The 18,343-nt window shown below is 44.7% G+C and overlaps 1 protein-coding gene across 1 annotated transcript in view; it reads right to left on the bottom strand.

Annotated features, from left to right (window-relative positions):
- LOC140197315 (contactin-associated protein-like 5) overlaps nt 1–18,343 on the bottom strand; it is a 1,626,808-nt gene that overhangs the window by 1,084,905 nt on the left and 523,560 nt on the right. The gene's annotated exons all lie outside the window — the stretch shown is intronic.

Raw genomic sequence — 18,343 nt, 5'->3', positions numbered from 1 at the left:
ATCCTTTCCATATCCAGTCTATCAAAGCCTTTCACTATTTGATAGGTTTCAATAAAGTCACTCCTCATTCTTCTGAATTCTAGTGAATATGGGCCCAGAGCTATCAAATGCTCTTCATATGACAAGCTATTCAATCCTGAAATCATTCTCATGAACCTCCTTTGAACCCTCTCCAGTTTCAGCACATCCATTATAAGATAAGCAGCCCAAAACTGTGCACAGTACTCCGTGAGACCTCACCAATGCTTAATAGTCTCAACATTACATTGTTGCTTTGATATTCTAGATCTGGTCAGGGATAGTATCACGGCTATAGAAAGGGAGGACGCTGCCCAGGGAGTGTCCATTGAGTCAGTATGGGTGGAAGTCAGAAATAGGAAGGGTCAATCACTGTGCTGGGAGTAGTCTATCAGCACCCAAATAGCCCTTGGGACACTGAGGAGCAGATAAGCAGGCAGATTTTAGAATGGTGCAGGAAATACAGGGTTGTAGTTATGGGTGATTTCAACTTCCCTCATATTGACTGGCACCTCCTGACTGCAAGGGGGACAGATGGGGCTGAATTTGTCAGCTGTGTTCAAGAAGGATTCCTGACACAGTACGTGCACCGATCGATGAGAGGAGAGGCCATACTGGATCTAGTTCTGGATAATGAACCTGGTCAGGTGGTCAGCATAGCTATGGAAAAGGATAAAAACAGACAAAATGGGAAAGTGCTTAACTGGGGAAGGGCTAACTATGAAGAGATGAGGCAGGAACTAGCGAGAGTAAATTGGAAACAGATGTTCAAGGGTGAAAGCACAGAAGTAATGTGGAGGAAGTTTAGGGACCACTTGTGCTGGGTTCAGGATAGGTTTGTCCCACTCAGACAAGGAAAATATGGTAGGAAAGGGGAATCGTGGCTGACGAAACACATGAGGCAACTTGTCAAGAGGAAGAAGGAAGCATATGTTAGATATAAGAAGCAGGAGCAGGAGGGGCTCATGAGAAATAATAGGGTAACCAGGAAGGAGCTTAGGAAAGGACTTAGGAGAGCTCAAAGGGGTCATGAGAAGGCCTTGGCATGTAGGATTAAGGAGAAACCCAAGGCGTTCTATGCGTATGTGAAGAAGAGAAGGATGACAAGGACGAAGGATAAAGAAGGCAACATGTGCCTGGAGGCGGAGGAGGTTGGGGAGGTCCTAAATGAATACTTTGCTTTAGTATTCACAGGTGAAAAGGACCTTGATCAGGGTGAGGTCGAAACAGAACAGGCCTGTGTGTTGGACAATGTGGAGATTAAGGAAGAAGTGTTGAATCTTCTTAAAAACATCAAGATTGATAAGTCCCCAGGGCCGGATGTGATATACCCAGGTTGCTGCGGGAAGTGGGAGAAGAGATCGCTGGAGCAGTAGTTATGATCTTTGAATCCTCTTTAGCTGCAGGGGAGGTGCCGGAGGATTGGAGAATGGCAAATCTAGTTCCTTTGTTTAAAAAAAGTAATAGGGAGAATCCTGGGAACTACAGACTGGTGAGTCTTATGTTGGTGGTCTGCAAACTATTGGAAAGGATTCTTAAGGATAGGATCTACGAGCATTTGGAGAAGTACAGTCTACTCAAAGTTAGTCAACATGGCTTTGTGAAGGGGAGGTCGTGCCTCACGAGCCTAACTGAGTTTTTTGAAGAGGTAACAAAGAAATTGATGAGGGTAGGGCGGTAGATTTGGACTACATGGATTTTAGCAAGGCATTTGACAAGGTCCCCCACGAGAGACTCATCCAGAAAGTCATGAGATCAGTGGAACCTTGGCTGTTTGGATAAAAAGTTGGCTTACAGGAAGAAAGCAGAGGGTAGTAGTGGAAGGAAAGTATTCTGCCTGGAGGTCGGTGACTAGTGGAGTGCCGCAAGGATCTGTCCTGGGACTCCTGCTCTTTGTGATTTTTATAAATGACCTGGATGAAGAGGCGGAAGGATGGGTGAGTATGTTTGCAGATGACACAAAGATTGGAGGAGTTGTGGATGAAACTGTAGGTTGTCGAAGGTTACAAGAGGATATAGACAGGATGCAGAGTTGGGCAGAGAAGTGGCAGATGGAGTTCAATCCGGATAAGTGTGAGGTTATGCAGTTTGGAAGGACAAACCAGAAGGCTGAGTACAGAGTTAGTGGTCGGTTACTTAGGAGTGTGGATGAACAGGGGGACCTTGGGGTTCAAATCCATACATCCCTCAAGGTCGCTGCACAGGTTGATAAGATAGTTATGAAGGCCTATGGGATGCTAGGCTTCATTAATAGGGGGATTGAGTTCAAGAGTAGAGATGTCATGTTGCAACTCTACAAATCTCTGTTGAGACCACACTTAGAGTATTGTGTCCAGTTCTCGTCACCTCATTATAGGAAGAATGTGGAAGCTATGGAGAGGGTACAGAGGAGATTTACTAGGATGTTACCTGGATTGGATAAGACTTATGAGGCAAGGGTAGCAGAGTTGGGAATTTTCTCTTTGGAGCGTAGAAGGATGAGTGTGGACTTGATAGAGTTCTACAAGATTCTGAGAGGCATAGATAGGGTGGATAGCCAATACCTGTTTCCCAGGGCATGAATAGCAAACACCTGAGGGCATATGTACAAAGTTAAGGGAGGGAAGTTTAGGGGAGACATCAGGGGTAAGTTTTTTACACAGAGGTTTGTGGGTGCCTGGAATGACTTGCCAGGGATGGTAGTGGAGGCTAAAACATTAGGGGTATTTAAGTGCCTCTTGGACAGGCACATGGATGAAAGAAAAATAGAGGGTTATGGGGTAGTGTGGGTTAGTACTTTTTTAAAGGAATATATGGGTCAGCACAACATCGAGGGCCGAAGGGCCTGTATTGTGCTGTTGTATTCTAGTGCCTAGTGTCTAGTATCTCTTGAAATGAATGCTAAAATTGCATTTGCCATCCTCACCACAGACTCAAACTGCAAATTAACCTTTAGGGAATCCTGCACAAGGACCCTTTGCACCTCAGTTTTTTGTATTTTCTCTCCATTTAGAAAATAGTTAACCATTTCATTTCTTCTCCCAAAGTGCATGACCATACAATTCCCGACACTGTATTCCATGTGCCATTTCTTTGCCCATTCCCCTAATCTGTCTAAGTCCTTCTGTAGCCTCTCTTCTTCCTCAAATTATCTGCCCTCCACCTATCTTTATGTCATCGGCAAACTTTGCAACAATTCCATCATCTATATCATTGACATATAACATAAAAGGAATTAGTCCCAACACAGATCCCTATGAAACACCACTGGTCACTGGCAGCCAACCTGAAAAGGCTCAGTTTATTCCCACTCTTTGCCTCCAGCTAATCCGCTACACTTTATCCCTGGTAGAATCTTTCCTGTAAGGATCCCATCTCCAACCCTCTAACCTCTTTCCTCATCCCAGCACCAATCCTTTCCTCTCCTCTGATCCCATCTCTAACCTTCTTCTCCCAAATGGCCCCAGTTGAAAACCCCTCCCAACCCCGACCCAAGCTCCAACCCTCTCCCCTCTCTTGAACCCAGCTCCAACCATCTAACCCCTTTCCTGACCCCAGCTGTAACCCTCTCCTCTCCCCTCTCTGACCCCAATCCAACCCTCTAACCCTTTTCTTGAACCCAAACCTCTCCACTCCCTGAACCCACCTTCAACCACCTCCTCTCCCCGACACCAACTTCAACCTTCTTCTCTGCTCGATCCTGTTTCCAGTCCTCTCCCCTCCCTTGACATCAGCTCCAAACTTCAACCTCACCCTAACCCCAGCACGAACCCCTGTTTTGTCTTCAGAGGAGATGTTGCCTGACTCACTGAGTTCCTACAGTTTGTCTGTGTGCTGAAGTGAATGAGAGGTGGTGCCCAGAGCAGCTGGAGGAATCCATGCAGTCATAGGGAGTAACATTCAAACTACACACACTCGGCACCGGCCATCAGGGATGGAATTGAGATCATTGCAGCTGGATTCCACTGTGAGATTTTATTTTGATTTGTTTACCCATGGTTTTAGAAATACTTAATCCCAAAGATATAAATTATACCCAAGAGTCATTTTATGGAGTCTATCTTCAGATGTTTTTAAAATCCCATATACACAACATTAACCACACTATTGTCATCAACTTTTGCCATGACATGAATCAATATGAAGATTGTGACTTCAGTTAAAAAGCACCAAGTCTCTTTTTCACTCTAAGATCAGATCTAGTTCACGTTCAATATATAAGTAAAACATTCTCCACCTAACTGGAAAACTTAAGGATTCAACAGCTCAAAAGACAAAACACAGAAAGTGCTGGAGGAACACATGTAATTGGGCAACTTCTATTCTGAGGATCTGGCGGGGGTTGGATCTGCAGTCATTTGGGGGTAGAGATTGGAAATGGGGTCAGGAGAAGTGAGAGGGGGTCAGGAGAGGGGAATGGGTTAGAGCTGGGGTCAGTTGGGGGTAGATGGTTGGAGATAGGGTCAGGGCAGGGGAGAGGATTGGAACTGGGATCAGGGGAGGGGAGAGGGTTGGAGCTGGGGTCAGAAGAGGGGGGAGGGTTGGAGCTGGAGCCAGGTGTGGGGAAAAGGTTGCAGTTGGGATCGGGGGAGTGGAGAGGGTTGGACCAGGGGCGAGCGGATGGGAGATGATTGGAGCTGGGGTTAGGAGAGGAAAGAAGGTTAGAGTGAGGTCAGGGGAGGGTAGCGGTACAGAGCTGGGGTCCGGGGAGGGGAGAGGGTTGGAACTGTGGTGAAGAGAGCGTAGAATGTTTAAGCTGGGGTGAGTAGAGTAGAGAGGATTGGAGTTGGGCTCGGGGAAGGGAGTTGGTTGGAGCTGGAGTCAGGGGAGCGAAGAGGTATAGAGCTGGGGTTAATTGGGGGAGAGGGTTGGGGCTGGGGTCAGAGTTTGGGTCAACTGGGAGAGTAGGGTGGAGCTTGGGTCAAGAGAGGGGAGTGAGTTGGAGCTATAGTTAAGGAATGGTAGAGTTTGCGATAGGGTCCCAGAACCGGAGAGGGTTGGAGCTGGGACTGAAATGAATTATCAGACATTTACCAATGCTGTATTCCATCTGTCAACTTTTTGCCCATTCTTTCAACTTGTCTAAATCCTGCTGCAATCTCATTAGTTCCTCAGCTCTACCTATTCCTCCACCGATCTTTGTATCATCCGCAAACTTTGCCACAAAGCCAACAATTCCATTATCTAAATCACTGAAAAACAATGTGAAAAGTAGCGGTCCCAATACTGACCCTGAAGGAACACCACTAGTCACCACAGCCTACAAGAAAAATCCCCTTTTATTCCAACTCACTGCCTCCTGCCTGTCAGCCATTCCTCTATCCATGCCAGTATATTTCCTGTAACACCAGAAGATTTTATCTTGTTAAGCAGTATCATGTGTGGCACCTTATCAAATGCCTTCTGAAAATCTAAATAAATGACATCTACTGCCTTCTCCTTTGTCTACCCTGCTTGTTACTTCCTTGAAGAATTATAACAGATTTGTCAGGCAAGATTTCCCTTGACGAAAACCATGCTGTCTTTGACTTATTTTACCATTCGTCTCCAAGTACCCCAAAACCTCGTCCTTAATAATGAACTTCAACATTTTCCCCACCACTGATGTTAGGATAAATGGCCTATAATTTTGTCTCTTTTTTCTTCCTCCTTCTTAAATAGTGGAGTGACATTTGCAATTTTCCAGTCCTCTGAAGAGATCATGACCAATGCATCTGTTATCTCTTCATCAACCTCTCTCAGGGTTCTGGGATGTATCCATGTGGCCCAGGTGACTTATTCACCGTAGAACCTTTGAGTTTACCTAGCACGTTTTCCTTTGTAATAGCAATGGCACTCATTCCTGCTCACTGACACTCACAAAGCTCTGGCATACAGCTAGTGTCTTCCACGATAAAGAAAAGTACTTATTACATTCATCTGCCATTTCTTTGTCCCCAGGGGTCAGAGGAAGGGAGAGTTTTGGAGCTGGGATCAGAGCAGGGGAGAGGGTTGGGGCTTGTGTCAGAGGAGAGGAGAGGGTAAGAGCTGGAATCACTTGGGGGGGGGAAGGGTTGGATCGGAGGACAGGGGAGGAGAAAGGGTTTGAGCTGGGGTCAGGTGAGGGGAGAAGCTTGGAGCTGGGTTCAGGAGAGTGAAGTGGATTGAAGCTGGGATGAGAGGGTTTGAAATGGAGTCAGGGGAGAGTTAGGAGCTGGGGTCAGGCGAGGGGGGAGTGTTGGAGCTGTGGTCAGGCGAGGGGGGAGTGTTGGAGCTATAGTCAGGCGAGGGGGGAGAGTTGGCGACTGGGATCAGACGAGGGTTAGAGGGTTGGAGCTGTGGTCAGGCGAGGGGGGAGGGTTGGAGTTGGGGTCAGATGAGGGGAGAGGTTTGGATCTGGGGTCAGGTGAGGGGAGAGTGTTGGATCTGGGGTCAGGCGAGGGGGGAGGGTTGGAGCTGGGGTGAGACGAGGAGTGAGTGTTGGAGCTGTGGTCAGGCGAGGGGGCGAGGGTTGGATCTGGGGTCTGGCAAATGGAAAGGGTTGGACTAGGTATGGGGAGGGGAGAGGGTTGGAGATAGAGTAGGGTCATGGGAGTGGAGGGATGTTTTTTAGCTGGAACTGGTGTCAGGCGAAGAGAGAGAGTTGGAGCTTGTTCAGGGGAGGGTGATGGTAGGATCTGGCGTCAAGAGGAGTGGAGAAGTTTGGAGGTTGGGACAGGAGAAGGGAGGTGGGTGCAGCTCAGGTCAGGAGAGGGCAGAGGTTGGAAATGGGAACAGAAGTGGGGAGAGTTTTGGAGCTAGGATCAGATGTGGGGAGGCTTTTGCAGCCGAGGTCAGTGGTGGGTAGAGGATTGGAGCTAAGACCAGGAGAGGGAAGTGGGTGGGAGATGGTGTCTGGTGAGGGGAGAGGGTTAGAAATAGGGTAAGGAGAGGGGAGGGTGTATGGAGATGGGTTAGGGAAGGGGAGAGTGTGGGATCTGGGTAAGGGGAGGAGAGAGGCTCAAGCAGGGGTCAGGGAAAGGGTGAGGCTTGGAACAGGGCTCAGTTGATTTGGAGAATGTTGGAGCTGGGATCACGGGTGGGGAGGAGGTTGTAGCAGCGGTCCGGAGAGGGATAGGGGTGGAGAGGTGTCTGTGGATGGAACTGGGGTCAAGGGAGGGGAGAGGGTTTTGGAGATGGCGTCAAGAAAGGGGAGAGGGATGGATCTGAGGTCAGGGAAGAGGAGAGGGTTAGAGCTGGAGTCATTTGGGGAAGGGTTGGAGCTGTGCTCAGGAGAGAGGAGTGGGTCGCTGCTGGGGTCAACTGTGGGTAGAGAGGTATAGCTGGGGTTAAGAGAGGGGAGGGAGAATGAGCTATTGTCAGGGGATGGTAGAGTTTGCAATATGGTCCCGAGAGCAGAATAGGTTGGAGTCTGGGTCAGGAGAGGAAAGAAGTTTGGAGCTGGGTTCAGGGGAGGGAAGAGTGCTGGAGATGGGGTCAGGAATGTAGAGAGAGTTGGAACTGGTGTCAGTAGTGGAGTCGGTTGGAAATGGGATTGGGGGAGGAGCTGTGTTCAGGGGACTGGAGAGGGTCGGCGCAGGGGTCAGCAGAGGGGAGAAGATTGGAGCTGGGTTCAGGGGAGTGGAGGGGTTTGTAGCTGTGATCAGGGGAGGGAAGGAGTTTGGAGCTGTGTTCAGGGAGGGGAGTGGGTTGGAAGATGGGGTCAGGGGAGAGAAGAGGTTTGAGCAGGGGTCAAGGGAGGGGAGAGGGTTGGAGCTGGGCTCATTCTGGGAGAGAGTTGGATCTGGAGTCAGGTGAAGCAAGAGGGTTGGAGATGTGCTCAGTTTGCAGGAGAGGGTTGGAGGTAGGGTAAGGTGAGGTGAGACGTTTGGAGCTGGGGTGAGGGAAGGGATGGAGTTTGGATCTGGAGTCAAGGGGAGTGGAGAGGTTGGAGCAGGGGTCAGAAGAGGTAGAGGGTTGGAGCTGGGCTCAGTTAGGGGGATATGGTTGGATCTGGGGTCAGCGGAGGGGAGAGGGGTGAAGCTGGGATTAGTTGTGGGGAGATGGTTGGTGCTGTTGTAAGGAGAGGGGAGAGTGTGGGAGTTGGTAGCAGAAGAGGAGAGACGGTTGAGCTGCGGTCACAGGAAGAGAGAGGTTTAGAGCAGGTGTCAGGGAGGGGAGACAGTTAGGGCTGTGGTCAGGAGATGGGAAAGTGATGGAGCTGGAGTCAGGAGAGGAGAAAGGGTTGTTGCTGGAGTCAGTGGAGGGGAGAGGGTTAGAGGTGATTTTGGGGGAGATGATTGGAGCTGGTCTGGGAAGTTCTGGGGGTTAGAGCTGGGGTCATCTGGGGAGACAACCTGAAGCAGTTCTGGGGAGACAACCTGAAGCAGTTCTGGGGAGAGTAGAGGTTCTGAGCTGGGATCAAATTTGGGGAGTGGGTGGAATCTGGGGTCAGGGGATGGGAGTGGTTTTTTGCTGGGTTCAGGGGGAGGAGAGAGTTGGAGCTGGGGTCAGTGGAGGATAGAAGTTTGGAGCTGGGGTTAGGGGAGGGGAGAGGATTGGAGCTGTGGTCAGTTGGGGAGAGAGTTGGAGATGGGGTAAGGAGAGTGGAGAGGGTCAGGGGAGTGCAGAGGGTTGGAACGGGTGAGGACAGGGGAGAGCGTTGAAGCTGGGGTGAAGGGATGGAAGAGGGTTGGAGCTAAGGTTAGGGGACAGGAGAGGATTGGAGATTGGGTCATTTGGGGAGAGAGTGTTGGATTAGTGGTCAGGAGAGGGACAGTATTGGAGCTGGGAACAGGGGAAGAGAGAGATTTGAAGCTGGGGCTGATGCGGGGAAACGGTTGGAGATGGGGTCAGGAAGGGAGAACATTAGATCTGAGGACAGGGGAGATAAGAGATTTGGAGCTGTGGTTAGGAGAGGGGAGAGGACTGGAGCTCTCTTCAGTTGTGGGAGGAGGAAAGGGGTGAGGAGCGGGGAGAGGTTTGGAAGAATAAATAAATATCTGATGTGAGAAGAACACTTTCCTCTCCTATCAGATTCCTTCTTCCTCAGCTCTTCACCTTTTTCACTTAACATCTTCTGGCTTCTCGCTTCAATACCCTCACTGAGTTCCACCTATTACCTAGCAGCTTGTAGTCCTTCCGCTCCCCCCACCTTCTTACACTGGTTTCTTCCTGTCCTGATATAGGGTCTTGGTCTGAAACAATAATAATAATAATAATAATAATAAGTACTTTATTGATCTTGAGTGGGAAATTATTTCATTACAGCAGCAACGTGGTTATTTATTTGTCTCCACAGATGCTGCCTGATCTGCTGAGTTTCTCCAGAATTTCAGTTCAAGGTTGAAATACATTTATTATCAAAGTACATGCAGTATATATATATATGTGTCACCATATACCATACAACCCTGAGATTCATTTTCTTGCATGTGCATAACAAGATGGACATACAACTAATGTGCAAAAAACACCAATCTGTGCAAATGCAAAAAGAAATAATAATAAGTAAATAAGCACTAAATATCAAGAACTTGAGATGAAGAGTCCTTGAAAGTGAGCCCATAGGTTGAGGGAACAGTTCAGTGAAGGACGAGTGAAGTTGAGTGAAGTTATCCCCTGTAGCTCAACAGCCTGTTGGTTGAGGAGTAACAACTGTTCCTAAACCTGGTGGTGTGACTCCTGATGCTCCTGTACCTCATTTCTGATGGCAGCAGTGAGAAGAGAGCAGGGCCTGGATGGTGGGGTCCCTAAAAGATCCTGCTTTCGTGTGATGGCACTCCATAGAGATGTGCTCAATGATGAGGATGTGATGGACCTCACAGTTTTTGTGTGTTGCTCTGGATTTCCATGAATTGCTGGTGTTATGTCAAATTCCTTTTTTATACATTTCAACCACACATGGGGGCAATAAAGAACTAGCTCCCACACTATAAAGAGCATGCCCAAATAGAAAACCCAGAATAACCTGATAGTATGAAATAATTTTGACAAGGCAGATTAAACATGTCCCTCACTACATCATCAAACTCCTCTCTAATATTCTGTATGCACTATCAATACTTCATGAATTACCCACAAATATGCCATCTACTGCCACAGTTTCAGCTATTCAACTCTATATTGAATTTTCTATCATTGAAAGCATCCCCCATAAATCTAAATGTTTTTGAAAACCAAAAGGAAATATGTGTCTGACCCAGATCCAAAGCAGATAACTTCATTATATTTCAATAAGCTTGTCAAAACAAATCAAAATCATGTGTGCTGGCTCTTTAGGAGTAGTTATATGTAATATAATACGTGAGTGCACACAAAACCATGTGCCTGATTGAAGGTAACTTGCACACACACACACTCAGTTAACACGTTATTAGGTACACCTGTACACCTGCTCGTTAACACAAATTTCTAATCAGCAAATCATGTGGCAGCCATTCAATACATAAAAGCATGAAGACATGGTTGAGGAGTAGCTGCTCTTCAGCCCAAACATCAGAATGGAGAAGAAAATGTAATGTAATTGACTTTGACCATGGAATGATTGTTGGTGCCAGATGAGTGGTTTGAGTGTCACAGAAACTGCTGATCTTCTGGGATTTTCAAGTACAACAGAGTTTACAGAGAATGGTGCGAATAATGAAAAAACACATCCAGTGAGCAGTAGTTCTGTTGGCAAAACCGCTTTATTAATGAGAGAGTTCAGAGGAGAATAGATAGACTATTTAAGCTGACAGGAAGGAAATAGTAACTCAAATAACCATTTAACAGTGCTGTGCAGAAGAATATCTTTGGATGCACAACATGTCCAACCTTGAAGTGGTGAACTACAGCAGAAGACCACATACGTACAGAAATACCCATTATTAGGTATTGGAGTTATCTAATAAAATAATCACTGAGTTCATGTCATTAGGCCTAAGTTCATCAACCATCTTAGCATTTTGCAATTTTACTGTTGGATTTAATTTTCCCCATATTATGCAAATATTTACAATCATTTTATCTTTCATTTGGTTTTCTCACATGCATTTGAAATCTTTTGAGTTATGAAAAGGCTTAGATTTTATTCTTTGGAGCACCGGAGACTAAGGGGTGACCTTCAAGAGGTACGTAAAATCATGTGGGCCATTGAAAGGGTGCATGCACACAGTCTTCTTTCCCCCAGGGAAAGGAAACTAAAAACTAGAGGGCTCAGATTTAGGTGAGAGGAGAAAGATTTAAAACAGATGAGAGGTAACTATTTTCCCATAGAAGGTGATGCATATTTGTAACAAGCTCACAGAGGAGGAGGCAGGTGTAACAAACAACATTTAAAAGATATTTGGATAGGTACCTAGAACATAGCAGAGTACAGCACAGGAATAACCCCTTTGGCCCACAATGTTGTGTTAAACCAAATATATTAGTAATTAAATAGCAAACTAAATTAATCCCTTCTGCTCACTCTAGGTCTATATCCCTACATTTTCCTCACATTCATGTACCTATCTGAATGTCCCTTAGACATCCATGGGTAGATGGAAAGGAAAGGTTTGTGGGATGATAAGCCAACTCAGAGTGTTTTAGACGGTCGTCTTAGTCAGCATGCAGCAGTTGAGTCATAAGGCCTGATTCCATGATGCATGATTCTGTGTAATCCATTCAGTCCCTTTATTCCCTATTGCTTTTAAACCCATCTTCCTCACACTTCTTTATTTTTTCTTTTGTTTATATTCCAAAGATGGTGCCTGTCTCCTACAGTAACTTGTCATTCCTCTCCATAGATGCTGCCAGACCTGTTAAGTTCTGCCAGCATTTTGTGTGTGTTTTACTGTGAATTTCCAGCTCCACTATGTATGGTCACAGGGCCAGCTGTGAAAGGAGGAAACTTGGGCATGGGATAGCAACTCCATCCTGTAAAAACCCAAAGCTACAAAAATGTCAAAAGAAATTCCAGGATCCTCATCCTTGTGAGAAGAGGGATACACCAGGAACATGGGCTACACCTGAAAGAATAGCCCAAGACCAAGGATTCTGCAGAGCTATTGTTTGACTCCTATGGCCTAGAGGGGGTGATGGGCTCAAGTAAGTGAGTAAGCTCTGGATTTCCGGCATCTGCAGGAGCTCTTGTGTTCATGTTCTATGTTAGTTCCTTCTGCCCCCTTTTCAGCACTCTGCTCAAAATTTCAAGCTGTATGGGCTTATTTGAGATCCTAGTGAATTCAGCTTTTCTGTATTCATGCCACAGGACTGGGTATCAGCATTAGGAGAAAGAATGGAAAGTAAGGCTGGTCAAAGTGCACCCAGCAGGAAAGTGAAGAGGGAAATCAATAAGTAACATCATATTTTAAAGGGTGGGGCTGCACAGTTTTACAACTATCACAGTTTCTCCCTCACAGTTCCAGCAGGATGTTCAATCTTGAATGGGATTGGAAGTTGCTGACGAGGCTACGGCCAAATGAGGTGTTTGTATGTTCTCCCTGTGATGCAAGCGTTTCTTCTGGGTGCTCTGAAAATGAATGGACCACGGTACATTGCACCTGCTGTGTAGAGTCAGTGGTCAAATCAGGGGAGAGCTGATAGGGACCGAATAGTTTGAAGAGCCTATTCTCATATTGTTTGAGACTACGGTACTCTTGGGGTGCTGGATTGTTCTAAGTGAGTGAATGAACTACAAGAATGCTTCACTAGAGATCCTATAACTCTATGACTGTTGGAAAAGAGGAGGAAGTTGGAGGTGGTGGTCAGAGGAAATAGGGGTAAGAAGTCAGAGGTCCTTATTACTGAAATTTAAGACTACTGACCAGAGGTGGAGAGAGATAGTAGCTTTAAGTTCCTTGGCGCTAACATGTCAAAGAATCTGCCCCGGGACTAGCATGTGTGTGCTGAAATCACTAGGATTTCATAAAGAAGGCAAAACAGCAACTCTACTTTCTTTGAGGTTTGTGCAGATTTGGTATGTCACTAATTACCTTGACAAATTTCTATAGATACACAGGGGGCAGTACCTAAACTGGTTGCATCGCTGCCTGGTACGGAAGTTCCAATGCCCAGGAATAGAATATACTACGGAAAGTGGTATTTATAGCCCAATCCATCACAGGCAAAGGCCTCCTCACCATCGGGTACATGTACATGGAGAACCCACACAAGAAAACAGCACTTTTCATCAAAGACCTGCACCATCCAGGCCATGACTTCTTCTCGCTGCTAACATTAGACAGGAGCTACAGATTTAGGATCAGTTAAACCTTAGAACAACCAGGCTGCTGAACAGGCATGGAAAACATCACTCACCACTACTCTGAACTGATTCTACAACCTGCAGACTCACTTTCAAGGGCTCTGGAACTCATGTTCTTGGTGGTATTTTTATTTTTACAGTTTGTCTTCTTTTGGTCGTTGGTTCTTTGTCAGTCTTTGCATATTTATATATATTTTTGTAAATTCTATAGCATTTTTTTCTTGTAAAGGTTAGCAAGAAAATGAATCACAAGGTAGTATATGGTAACATAACTTAGATGTTAGATTTTCTTTAAACTTTAAAAGGTGGGGTAGGACATTTACGAGGAACTTCATAAACAAAATCACATGTCTGAAAATTCATCCTTAGGTGCTGGTGCTAGTAATTGTGTCATCCTTCCTTGCTTCTGAAATTTGTTTCAAATTACTTGGCTAAAACTGATGTTTGGAAGTAGTGTTAGAACGTCTAATATTAGAAGGTATGCACTTAATGTTACAGTTCAAAGGAGATGTGCAGCAAAGTTTCTTTTTACACAGTATGTGGTAGGTAACTGGAAATTCCTGCCAGAGATGGTATGGATGCAGTTATGATGGAGGTGTATAAAACACTCTTAGATAGGCATGTGAATGTGCAGAGAATGGAAGGATATGACCAGGTACAGACAGAAGAAATTAGATGCCATTAGCTTAATTAGTTTAACACAACTGAGGGCTGAAGACTCTGTTCCTGTGCTATACTGTTCCATAGACACAAGAGATTTTGCAAACAGTGGAATTCCAGAGTAACACACTCAAAATGCTAGAGGAACTCAGCAGGGCAGGTAGCATCTATGGAAAAGAACAAAGAGTTGACGTATGGGCCAAGACCCTTCATCAGGAACCTTAATTTCTTTCCACAGAAATTTGCTGTCTGACCTGCTGACTTCCTGTACTGTTCTATATCCTATGTTCGAACATAAAACTGCTATTATGTTGCCCCCTGATGTTAATTAAGCAGGTGATATTTTATCCAAACATAGTTATTGGGATTTGAAGAAGAAAGACTTGTAGATTAATCCATTGCACTCTTTGGTGGAATGGGTAGAGAAGGCAGGGGGGATGAGCACAGAAGAGAAAAGAGCAAAAGGAATTTTGCTTTTTGTTTGATGTCTTCTAATGTATCACAACTGAAATCAATATTCTGTTCTGAAACAATAAACCCAGCTAGTGAAATGTGAATCGAAATGTTGTACTTCCAGATGCCACTGTATAATATTGTTCTCATTTCTAATATGCTTTTTTCTATTTTGAAATATAAAGAACATGATAATGAAAAGATCAATATGTATTTAAAAATTAATCAAGAAATCTCAAGGACCACAGGATTAAGATTGGCTTGCTCCCAGTCCAGAATCCAGCTTCTAATGAGACCACATCCAAATGTGGGACCCAGCAGGCTTCAGTCCAGGTTGGTTTGAAGGAGGTTATCAGAGCAGGTGGGTAGGTTGTAATGGAGAATATGCTGTTTCTGTTGATGGTGCATGGACTTTAACATCTCAGTGCCATCCTGAATTCTTCTCCTTCACTCCTTGTGGTCATAGGTTCACAATTTAAGGCCCTTCGGTGTTAGACCATGGGTGTTGTGTCCTACATGATAGACAAATCATTATGTAAGCGAGGGCAGTACAACATGGTGAGCAAGCTGTTGCCCATGTAGCAGGCTCCCTGTATCCACACTGATGATGAACTCATGGGAACAGCAGAGACTGAAACGGTTTGGCACCAGCTGCTTCGCAGGAGTTGCCAGGCAGCATTGAACTTAAAGTAAGTCTGCCTTAGGGACTCCAGCTCTGGATTTTTCCTCAGGATTTATTGCTGAAGCCTTCCCCATAAGTGGGTGTAGCTGCAGTGCAGCAGAGGTTTGAGATCAGAGTTTTCCTTCTCCTGGATGAGCCGCCAATCATGGCTGATGAGCTCCTTCTACCCGGAACGACTAGTTTTAGGGTGCTAGTAATCCACCTCTGTACTTCTCCTGTCAGTAGAAACAGTTCCATCGAGCTTAGTAGTAAATCCCCATGTGAAGGCCTGGATCTGGACTTGGTGCTCAAAAGCTATTTGAGATATGCACCATTGGGAATATTTAAGTGGTAGTGGGAGCTTATCCCCACTTCTGTTAGCAGGTGTAACAGTATCACTTAAGCAGCACATGGCTTGGTATATGGACGAGTGGGGGTTGGAAGGATACAGACAAAACTCGGAAACTTGGTCAAGCTGGGTGAACACCATGGTCAGCATGGATTCATGGGCCAAAAGGACTGTATTGTTCGACAAATCCATTTCTGTACATAGAGATCAGTTTTGTTTATTTTCTGAATGTAAATTGCATACTCTTTAGGGATGTTTATTAGATATTATGCCAACTATATAATTTACAAATGCAAATTGGATCAATTGAAGCTTTTACTCTCATTCAGAAGCAAAAATATTTGTGACTCTCATTTATTCCCTGATTGGGTTTATTGAGTTTATATGCAATGTCTAATTATAACAGATTCTCATTAGTCAGGAACTTATATGTTCTGCAATTTTCAACTAGTCTGAACCATATATCCATGCTGTTGTAGGCACAATAAATCAATGCCAGTGGTTCATTTGTAAACTATTTGTTTTCCTTGTTCATACTGTGCTCACTGAGTTTTGACATTGCTTGAGAGGTTTCTTCAGTAACAACAGAGACTTGTATTTAACTAACAATCAATATTGATTTTGTTTCTGATGGCCTTCTCACCCTTTCTCTTCTTCTCCCCTGCCTTCATGAACTGCCCAACACTTCCCACTGATTCCCCACCTCCAATGTCCTATCAGGTTCCTTCCTCTTCAGCCCTCTACCTCTTCCAGCTATCACTGCCCAGCTTCTCACATCATTCCCCTTTTCCCCACCCACCAGCCTCCTGCTCACCTGGTCTTACCTATTTCCAGCCAGCTTGTACTCACCCGCCTTCTCCATCTTCTTGTTATTGCTCCTGCTCCCTTTCTTTCCAATCCTGATGAAGGATCTCATCCAGAAATGGTGACTGTTTATTCTGCTCCATAGGTGATGCCTGACTTGCTGAATTCCCTCAGCTTTCTGTGTGTGTGCTCTTGAATTAAAAAAAAGGATGAAACCTATCTCTGTAAAAATATCAATATGTTACACTGATGAAAATAGTGTTAACTAGGAGACTCTGTGTAGGTCAGGGTCGACCATGGATTGCTGCACCCTATATTCAGTGGATACGCAAGCCAGTACACATGTCAGGGCGGTACTATATGGAGAGCAAGCTGTTGCCCATGCAGCTGACGAGTCTAAAGGAACGGCAGAGACCAATATAGTTTAGCATCAGCAGCATTGCAGGAGTGGCCCATCAATGTTGAAATCAACGTTAGGAACTCCAGCTCTGGAATTTTCATCAGAGTTTAGATCGTGGGAACTTAGGCCAACTACCTCCCCCCACACCCAGCTATGACAACCTTAAGGAACTAATGTTAACTAATATAACAGATAGTTAATTGACAAGTCCTATCCTTTATAAACTAAGACACAACATGTGTTTTAGACGTCACCTGCCTTGTAACAGGTTAATTCACCAACACTCAATAACCAGTTTATATTCAATTCTATAAATGGACTGGCTCTCTCTAGGTTCCACAATAACACTCCCTCCAGTACAGAGAGTGGGAAATTAGATTTTAATGCAGAGTGAGCCCCTGACAAATTTAAACATAGAATTTGGTTCTCATGAGAAAAGATTGGGACTTGGTGATGTGAGTGCAGCTGGAGAAAGAGGTCAGGGGATTAGAACCAGCCAAGGCTTAGTGAGAACACTGCATAAATCTATCACATCAAGTGTCAGAATGACACACAGAACAAATTCTCCACAAATTTACTTCCAGCACCTCTCTGACCTAAATTTCTTGTCTCATACAGGAAAAGATGTTATCATATCTTCAGTGCTATAATTAAACACAAGTAGACTAGCTTCAGAAGAAAATTCCACTGAACACAAACACAAAAGATTCTGCAGATGCTGGAAATCCAGAACAAAACACACACCAAATGCTGGAAGAACTTAGCAGGTCGGGCAGCATCCATGGAAAGGAATAAAGAGTTGATGTTTCAGACCAAGACCATTCATCATTAACACAAGTTGAAGGTTTCAGGTTAGAGTTTATGTTCAAATTTAATTATCATTCAATCAGACATGAACACAGCCAAATGAATAGCGTTCTTCCAGGGTCAAGATGCAACACACATTATCAAAAGCACATAGTGCATAGCACAAATATCACCTATGGTTGCAATTTCAGAAAAACATAGTCACAGAGGTTTGCTTCGCCTAACATTGGTTAATGTTTCAGGTTTGTTCTCCAAGCGTACATGTTTTAAACTACCTTTGTAAAATAATAAAAAGAGCAAAATTTGGTGCATTAAGCACAAGTACTCAATCTGCATGAAACAACCTAAAATACCACTGAGACTTCTGAGCTCAGACTGAGATGTTTAAAGCATGAACCCTTTAACATCTAATCACAGCACAGCCATGATTAATATTTAATCTCCTGCTTTTCGCAACGGAAGTGCTTTCTTCGCTTATTCCCACCAAATGCTTTATTTTTACATTTAATTTCACTTGTGCTATCATTTCTAAAGCAATCCAGGCTTATCATCAATTGTTGAACGTTGAGATTTAAATAGTGTCAGGTCAGTTATGCCTTACTTCGATACGTAAATTCAGATAAACCGCAACTTATTATAAAACTCTGCACTTTCCAGTAGCATGAATTGTGCTTTAAAGAAAAACACTGTGAATTATGCATGAGATAAAGTTCACAATTGTAAGGAAATAAAAACATTACTTTTTAATCTTATGACAGACGTTTTAATATGAAAGGCACACAATACAGGTAGCACATGATTCCTCAAGTTAGTGATTGAAGGAAAATAGGGACTTGTTATGGTACAGGAATAAGTTCTGACTTAATCCAATTCACTCCCACTGGGGACAAAGCAAAGGGAGCTTGAATCAGTCTGCCTTGCTGTTTCATCATTGCAGAAAGAATAACTGAGAGCAGAGCGGCAGCTCACAATAAAACACTAAGGACGAGACTATGTGGGAAAGATCTCATTTATTCACTCCACTAG

This window comes from Mobula birostris, chromosome 5, assembly GCF_030028105.1.
Source record: "Mobula birostris isolate sMobBir1 chromosome 5, sMobBir1.hap1, whole genome shotgun sequence".
Taxonomy (NCBI): Eukaryota; Metazoa; Chordata; class Chondrichthyes; order Myliobatiformes; family Myliobatidae; genus Mobula; species Mobula birostris.
Note: the sequence above shows the minus strand (reverse complement) of the source record. Positions and strands in the feature narration are given on the sequence as shown.